This window comes from Chrysochloris asiatica, unplaced genomic scaffold, assembly GCF_000296735.1.
Source record: "Chrysochloris asiatica unplaced genomic scaffold, ChrAsi1.0 scaffold00002, whole genome shotgun sequence".
NCBI lineage: Eukaryota > Metazoa > Chordata > Mammalia > Afrosoricida > Chrysochloridae > Chrysochloris > Chrysochloris asiatica.
This window is the reverse complement of record NW_006408520.1, coordinates 21,675,983-21,684,750: the sequence shown is the minus strand read 5'-3', so window position 1 is coordinate 21,684,750 and position 8,768 is coordinate 21,675,983.

Below are 8,768 nucleotides of genomic sequence, written 5' to 3'. Positions count from 1 at the left end.
TTTATGCACATATGTAGAGCCAGCTGAGACTCTGTTGAAACAGTAGTTGCCCATCATTTTAAATGTATGTCATAGCCTGTCTAATACCTTGCTGAAATCCAGATTCTCTTATCTCTAGCAGCTCAGCCCAAATACCTATTTAAAAATGAAACCAAAAAAATTTGTAATTCATTGGCATAGAACGATCACCATTTCTTATTATGTGTCATCTTACTTCCCAGAATTTCCAAGGCTGTATATTTCTGATTAGAGTGGATCAACAGAGATCATTGTGCACACATTTCAGAGGAAGGAAAGCAACAACCATATGGTTTTTCACACTTAACTATCACGGCATGGCCACCAGGTGCCTTTGTCCTTCACACATGTGGCTTATGTCTCTCTTCACTTGTGTAGAACCACAGCCAAGATGGTGCTCCTACTTGCTCAGAACCATACTTCAGATTCTCTGACTCAGACCAGAGGTGTGTATAGCTCTGTTGTACATGGCATCCACATCATTAGAGGTGGACGCAGGGAGAGCCGTGTAGGTGTTAGTCTGACCTTGTGGGTTCTAGCTTGCCCTTGCTCTCCTCACTTTACATCCATTTTCCTTTCCTGTTGGCCTGCCTTGAGTACTTATGGTCACAGCACCAGACACAAGAACAATAGCTCTTGGTCTGAAGTTTAGGGAGATGTGTGAACTTCTCAGCCCATGGGCACTGACCTAGCCGCTGGGGGCTAAAGCTGAGGGAGAAGCAGCCAGCTAGTCTGAAGTGTAGCAAGGTGTATATGAACTCCCAAGATTACAGTTAGTACTCACTTGACCTAGTTTGGATGGCTAGCTGACCAGAACTGGACCAGATGAAAATAAAGATGCTTGATACTGTGAGCAAGTGTGAATTGCTACAATTTGATAAACTGGACCTTTGCTTATGGATACAGTTGCTCAAAATTTCAACCAAAATGGAAGGATTCTTCATATCAAGGAACAAGCTTGTTTCCTTAATTGACAGGGTTGATGGGAACAGGCAGTCTAGACACTGGCTATCAGAAATGGGGGAGCTATAAAGGCACATAGTGGCTGGCTTAAAAATGTTTATGAGTATTCTTAGTTTTGGAATGAGGAGGGTTAGGCAGAATCCCCACTGAATAGCTTTCATCCTCTCCAGATGGGTTTTATGATGGTGATAAGACTATGGTTTAATTGTGAGTAACTGTTTGCAGAATTAATTGTGATTGTCACAACTGCAGTTGTAGAAGATGTATAACTAAAAGGAGGGAGTAGTCAGTCTTTCATTTCAGAAACAGACAATCCCAGGACCATCAAGAAAGAAGAGAGTGTGAGTGGAACATAAGATCCTACTTAGAAAAGCAGCAACAGCAGAGATGGTGTCAGAGGTGATGGCATGGAGAGACAGAGCAGCTGCGGGCTCTAGGCCCCCGGACTGAGTAAGGCTATGTGCCTGCAGGCAGGAGGCTGGCTTGCAGAATATACCCCTAGGGAATTTAAATTAATATATATTTTGGTTTTGTATGTGTACATCAAATATTGCTTTGTTCATTTTTGAAATATAAGATATAAAAGAGAAGGCACAGGGAGGAAATAGGGTAACTGTTGGTGCAAGGAGGGGATGGTAATTATTGAGATGAAACAAAGCATATAATTTCTTGAATGTAAAGCTGATGATCTTGTCTGTTAACCTTCACTCAATTCATAATTAATAAGTAAAAAAAAAAAAAAACAACAGATGAAGGAAAACAAGAACAACGACCTTATTTCTGCTTTTTAACTAACACCTTCAGTTGTGTAGCATCCCTGAATGGTACAAATTTTTCAACTTTTTGCTACTAACCAAAAAGTTGGCAATTCAAGTTGACTGACTCAGAAGAAAGGCCTGGTTAGCTACTTCTGAAAAAATCAGCCACTGAAAAACCCTCTGGAGCACAATTCTATTGTGACACATATGGGCTGACCATGACTTAGAATCAAATCAACAGTTTCTAGTTACAATGTGTGAGGTCAAATCCCTGTAGCAAATCCCTTATCTTAATAAATCACAGTGGTTCTGCTTCTCTGAATGAACCTCAACTGATGCAATTATTTTAAGTGTTCAGATTCTATCTGCTCATCTCTGTTGAAATATGCTCATCCTGAGTGTGTGTCACTGGTTTGTTAACATTTGTCGGTTTCTAATTTTTTTGGAAAAGTGACTCATTCACAAGGTTAAAAAAAAAAAAACCCTCAAAACTATAAAAAGATTGTTGTTGTTAAGTGCCGTTGAGTCAGTTCCGACCCATAGTAACCTTGTATGGGGTTTCCAAGAAACAGCTGGTGAGCTTGAACTGCCGACCTAGCAGTTCAAATGGCTTTGCAGTCTGGTGCAGTAACCCACAACACCACACTAGGACTCCTATAAAAAGGGTCTGTGAAAAATGACCCTTTCTCCCTGTTTTATCCCTCAGCCACATGGTTCTTCACCTCAGAAGCAATAACTGCCACCAGTCTCTTGTGGACCCTTTCTGACAAGTCTATGCATTTATAAAACCAGCTGCCATCAAGTTGCTTCTGACTCATGGTGACCCTGTGTATGTAAAAGTAGAACTGTGTTCTTTAGGTCTTTCAATGGCTGAGTTTTTTGGAAATAAATCACCAAGCTTATTTTCTGAAATGTCTCTGGGTGGATTCAAACCTCTAACCGTTTGGTTAGCAGTTGATTGCATTAAGTGTTGGCATTCCCCAGGGATCCTGTGTGTTTTGACACACTTATGTTCATTTGTCATGTCTCCTCCTTGTTTTGTTGGTACATGAGCTGTCTTAACCCAGGAAGTAGATAGCATCATCTCACTTTTCTAAAAGGAGTAAAATGGGCATCCATCCCCTGCTTCTCACCTAAGGGCAGGTATGTTTTCTTTCCTGATTCAGATTTTCCTGAATTAGATTTACAATTTCTAGCTTTAGCAAGACTTCTCACACCAGTTCTACAGATTTGGCCCTCTCCCTTTGGTTTGTTGTTGTTGTTTAGTGCCATCAAGTCGACTCCGACCCATAGTGACCCTGTATAGGGTTTCCAAGGAGCAGCTGGTGAGCTTGAACCACCAACCTTGTTCAAACAGTTTTGCAGTGGGACACATTAGCCCACAGCACCGTACCAGGACTCCTTTGGTGGGGGTAGTGTATTCAGATGCTACAGACTTGTCCCTCAGAGCCTTCTCCTACTAAGATCACTGGGTTCTGTCTGCTAGTTCACCCCTGAGCTAACTTTTCTCCAGTGGTTAGTTTACTGACAATTGCCTTTGTAATCCTTTACTTCCTGGCTTCTTTCTTAGATTACTTCCTTCATTCTACCTTTCCTGTTATTGTTGTTAAGTGCCATCAGGTTGGTTTAGACTCATAGAGACCCTGTATAAGGTTTCCTATGAGTGACTTCTGGTGCTGTAGAATAAGCATCGGACTGTGAACCACAAGGTCGGCAGTTCAAACCCCTCAGCTGCTCCTCAGAAACCCTGTACAGGGTTGCTATGAGTTGGAATTGACTAAGCAGCACTTCACAACAACAACATGAGTGGCTTGTGGGTTTGAACCACCAACCTTGCGGTTAGCAGTCCAGTGTTTATGCTTCAGCGCCACACCAGAACTCCTAGAAACCCTTTACTCTTTGTGGTAAACTGAAGGGCAAAAGCATAGTTCTCCAAGCCTTTCATCCTACTCCAAATATGATATTACTTTGAATTTGTAGCTCTCAATGTAAGACCCCTCAGGCAAGAACACTGGCTGAGCTCACAGAGACCATAGGTCAGCTTGATAGTTTAGTCACCATATTTGCTTCTTAGATCAACATGTTCCTCAGGAAACTGCCATGAAAACCATCTACTAGTTTTGCTTGTTCACTGCCAAGATCTCTGGGGGAAATTGCTTTTCATTGCTGTGGGTTACTGCACTGGACTGCAAAGTCAGTTTGAATGGCAAGGTCGGTGGTTCATGCTCACCAGTCACTCCTCAAAAACCCTATACAGGGTTGACTTGACAGGACCTCTCAACAACAATGCATTTGTACCTGGAGAGCAAATAGAATTGGCTTTGATTACTTGACATTCTGGTCTTTGCTCTCACCCTCACAGGGGTCTCTCAGAACCCTTCTCCACATGAGGCTGAGCTCCATCTGAACTCAAGATTGATAGGGCCATCCCATGGGCATATTCTAACTGTAACAAATAAAATGAATCATTTGTTTTCAGGAGAACTATTTTAATGATGATGTAGGGATCCTGGTGTGGCACTGTAGGGTAAGTACTGGATTGCTAACCGCAAGTTTGGTGGTTCGAACCCACCAGATGCTCATTGGGAACCTTATTCAGGGTTGGGTCTGACTTAACAACAGCATTTTGATGATGTGGAGGAGCGCTGGTGGTGCAGTGGTTAAGTGCTCAGCTGCTAACTGAAGGGTTGGTGGTTTGCAGCTTTTACACAAAGAAAGATGGAGCAGTCTGCTTCTGTAAAGCTTTTGGCCTAGAAAACCCGATCAGACAGCTCTACTCTGTGCTCTGAGCAGGAATCAATCACAGCAGTGACTATTTTGTTGTGGAGGAAGAGATTTGACTCAAGCTAGCTCAAGAAAAAGAGACTCGATCTCTAAGGACAGACATGAAAGTGAATCCAGAATGGCATAGGAAGTCAAGCACAGGCATGATAGTACAGTGGGGACTTGGGAACGAGAACCAGGAACGAGAAATCTGCCAGGAACAGGAGCCTCTCTCCCACCATCTGCCTTCATGCTTCACCCAGAACCGGTAAGTTTTCCCTGCCTACCCATACTTTCAGGAATCCTGATGAGGCACTGTAAGATCAGAACTGGGCTGCTAACCACAAATTCAACAGTTCAAGCCTACCTGCTACTCCTCAAAAACCTTGTACAGTGTCACTATGAGTCGGAATTGACTCCATGGCTGTAGTATGTACCCATATTTTCAAATCTCTCATAACTTTGGAATGCTTGTAGTCTGTCAATGACCTCTTAGGATCCTCTCATTGTTGTGGTGGTGGTGTGCTGTCGAGTTGGTTCCGACTCATAGCAACCCTATATAGGTTTTATGAGGAGTGGCTGGTGAGTTTGAACCTCCAACCTTGAGGTTCAAACCAACCTTGCAGTCCAGTGCTTATCTTACAGCACCACACCAGGATTCCATTAGGTCCTCTCATTAACAATATGATGCAGATATTTAGTTTTGCCTTCACTGTCCATTAACTTAGTTTTATAATATCTGTAATTTAAAAATAAGCTTTTTAATTATAAACTCTTTCAGCATATAAAAGTAGAGAATAGATTAATGAAACCCCACATATCCACGATCCGATTTCAACAATTATCACCATTTTGCTAAATATCCATCTATCCCTCCATTTTGCTTTTTGTTTTTTATTTTGAGTATTTTGTAGTAAATTCCAAATATAATTTCATTTTACTTCTATATTATCAGTAAACCATCTGGTATAGAGTCCGTTCTGACTTGTGTTAACACCATGTGTATCACAATAGAACTATGCTCCTTAAGACGTTCAGTGGTGGACTTTTCAGAAATACGTTACCAGGCTTTTCCTTCGAGGGCCCTCTGGGTGGACTTGAACCTCTAAGCTTTTGATTAGTAGCTGATTAACTATGTGCATCACCCAAGAACTCCTCAGTTTTAATTACTTCTGTTGAATTTCTAGAACTTAGGTTCATTAGAGAAAAGAATCTGATTGGCCTATCTCAACCATTTCAAGCCATAATGTACAAATGGTTACTGTATTTCATGGATTGAATATCCTTGAGTCAGGTGACCAACTGCAAAAATGCCATAGGAGCTCTGTCTGACCTCCTCCAGTTTCACAAGGAGGAAGGAGAAGAATTAGCAGTCCAAGACCAATTCCTCTGAGGCAGAAGTCAGACATGTCTCCAGGCTCTAACATTCTTTATTCTATTCTGACACCAGTCATTCCTCCCACACACTCTCTACTTTTCTGCTAGGTTCTGCCACCTCATCTTTCACTTCTCCACGAGGAATCTTGAGCTCTGCTCATGACTCTTCTTTCTTGATGGTCCTGGGATCTTCTGTCTGCTTCTGTGATGGCTCCCTTTAAACTTAGCAGGATGACAACATTCATCAATCCCTGTGTGAGAGTCCCATATACCCTATTTGCATAGTACCACCCAGCCATTTAGGAGCCCTGGTGTGGCACTGTAGGATAAGCACTGGAACCCATTGCCAGTTAGAACCACAAGGTCAACAGTTCAAACTTACCAGCCACTCCTGGGAAACCCAAAAACGGTCACTATGAGTCAGAACCAACTCAATAACACTTAACAACAACAAGCCAGTCATTTGCTGGAAGTTACAGTTTGAGCCTATCAGCTTCTCCATGGGAGAAAGATGAAGTTTTCTGCTTCTGTAAATATTTACAGTCTCAGAAACCCTTACAGAGTAGCTATGAGTTAGAACTGACTAGACAGCACTTAACATCAACCCAGTCATTTGGTCGGAGTTACAAAGACTGTAGTAGAAGAGTCATAATTCACTTTACTACACCAACCAAGACCAACCAAAAGTGACTAGGAAGAAGAACTGAGGTCATTGATACAAGGAAACTATGAAGACATTGTTTCTCCAGATGACCAAGAATGGGACAGTGTTCTTTATGTGGGGAGTCAGGTGTGGTATAAACTGAAAAGTTTGATTGAAGCATCCCTGAATCACAAAGACACCCACCAGAACTAGGATTAGGCAAGGCTGGGGAGGCACTTGTCTCAGGTAGAAAATATAAAAGGAGTCAAAATATTTAATAATCAGGATAAACAAAATCTTAATGCAATGTTTAATAAAATCAAAAGTAATTTGTAAAAATCCATGATGGAAAAAATATGAAAATTCTAAAAAAGAACGGGACCTGCCTACTACCTGCTACACCAAATGCTTGTCTTGTATATTTCATCCATCAGAATTAACTCTTCATAATAACCCCATGAAGAAGGTAATTTAAAATTCTAGTAATCCAATTATAGATTTTCCATCTATTTTTATATTAAGAATATTTATTGATAAGTTTTAATGTAGGGCATTAGAAACTCAGTCAAGACACATGCAAAAAAAAAGTAAATATGGTTTCTGTATTTCTAATTTCCCTTTTTCCCGGTATGCTCAGTTAAATGACCTAACACACTTAGAAAAACAGCAAGACCTTTCCAACAGCAACATTTAAATCAAAGAAAATCCTTACAAAAACAGGGTTTTCAAATGGGATTGTTTTAAGACTTTGATATTTCCGACAGGCTGAGAGTTTGGAACCTTGATTCGGGGTACTGCATCACACAGGGGGTCTAATCCTTTAGAGGAGTTTTATTGTTGCATTTTGGAAGTTTCTGCAAGAGCATTGTGCCTTTGAACTGTGATACTTCTTCAAGGAAAAGGAGGTCTCCATTATTGACACTGGAGCTTTCATGACAGGCAGCAACCATTAATCATTCACTTATTCTACAACTATTCATTGAGGTCTACATTGTTCAAAGCACTTTGCTTGGGACACAACTATTAAATATGACAACCAAAGTTTCTGCCCTTGTGGAATTAGCATTACATTTTTAGTACTGTGGTAGCTCAAAATGGCATGTCTGATTTAGGATCTAATTTTCCCACATTTAAAACAAACAAACAAAAAACACAATTTTAATTTGTGCAGTTATAAGAAAAATGGAAACAGCATTTAACCTCACTGGTTACAGTCTGAATGCACTAGAATATGTAGTTTGTAATAATCCTTACATCTATAGTACCAGTCTCCTAAATGTTCTAGTTCATTCCCAAACAATGATTTATTAAACCCATAGCTAAAGTTTAAAACTAACAAATTTGCTTGTGTCACAGGATTTGTGTGAAATGAAAAGGTTTATGATTTTCCCTGTCTTCTTATAAACTTTCTTTTTGAAAACAATAAGGAGTAAATGAACTCTGTCTTTTATAATTATATCATGGAATTGAATAAGGGTTGTTAATTTCACGATAACTTTAACTTCCTTTGCAAATTATTACTGTGCAAAATGTTGCCTTATGTTATCACTTCTAAATGCTCCATGTAATAAATTCATTCCATTTCTGATCATTTCTAATAATTCCATGGAACTCCTTGTGGCAATCTCAAAACTCAGATGATATGTCTCTCCATGTGTAGAGGAGGGAAAAGTGAAGACACTTCATGATAAAGACATTTAACAATTTAGGAATAGAAGTTAATTTCCTCTATTTACCATAGCTATGAAAATCCTTGGTGTGGTGCTGTTAAGATAAGCACTGGACTGCTAACCACAAGGTTGGCAGTTCAAGCCCATCAGCTGCTCTCAGAAACTCTATATACAGGGTCACTATAAGTCACAACCAACTCAGTGACACACAAAAACACGAAAAATTCAAAGCTAACATTTTTCTGCAAATACATCAGGGAGCAAAATTATGAAAACTTCATAGACATAACCAAACACTTTGAGGGAATAAACTGCTGGGTCTAGGGGCTCAGGATCATAGTCTCAGGGGACACCTTGGTCAATTGGCATAATATAGTCTACAAAGATAGTGTTCTACATCCTGCTTTGGTAAGCAGTGACAGAGATCTTAAAAGCTCATGAATGGTCTTCTAAGGTGAAATAATTGGTCTCTTCCTATCCTAGAAAGGTGAAGAAAATCAAAAGACACAATGAAACAAGGGAAAAGACAAGGGTGTCCACTTCTACCAATTCTGTTAAATATTGTATTGGAACTTT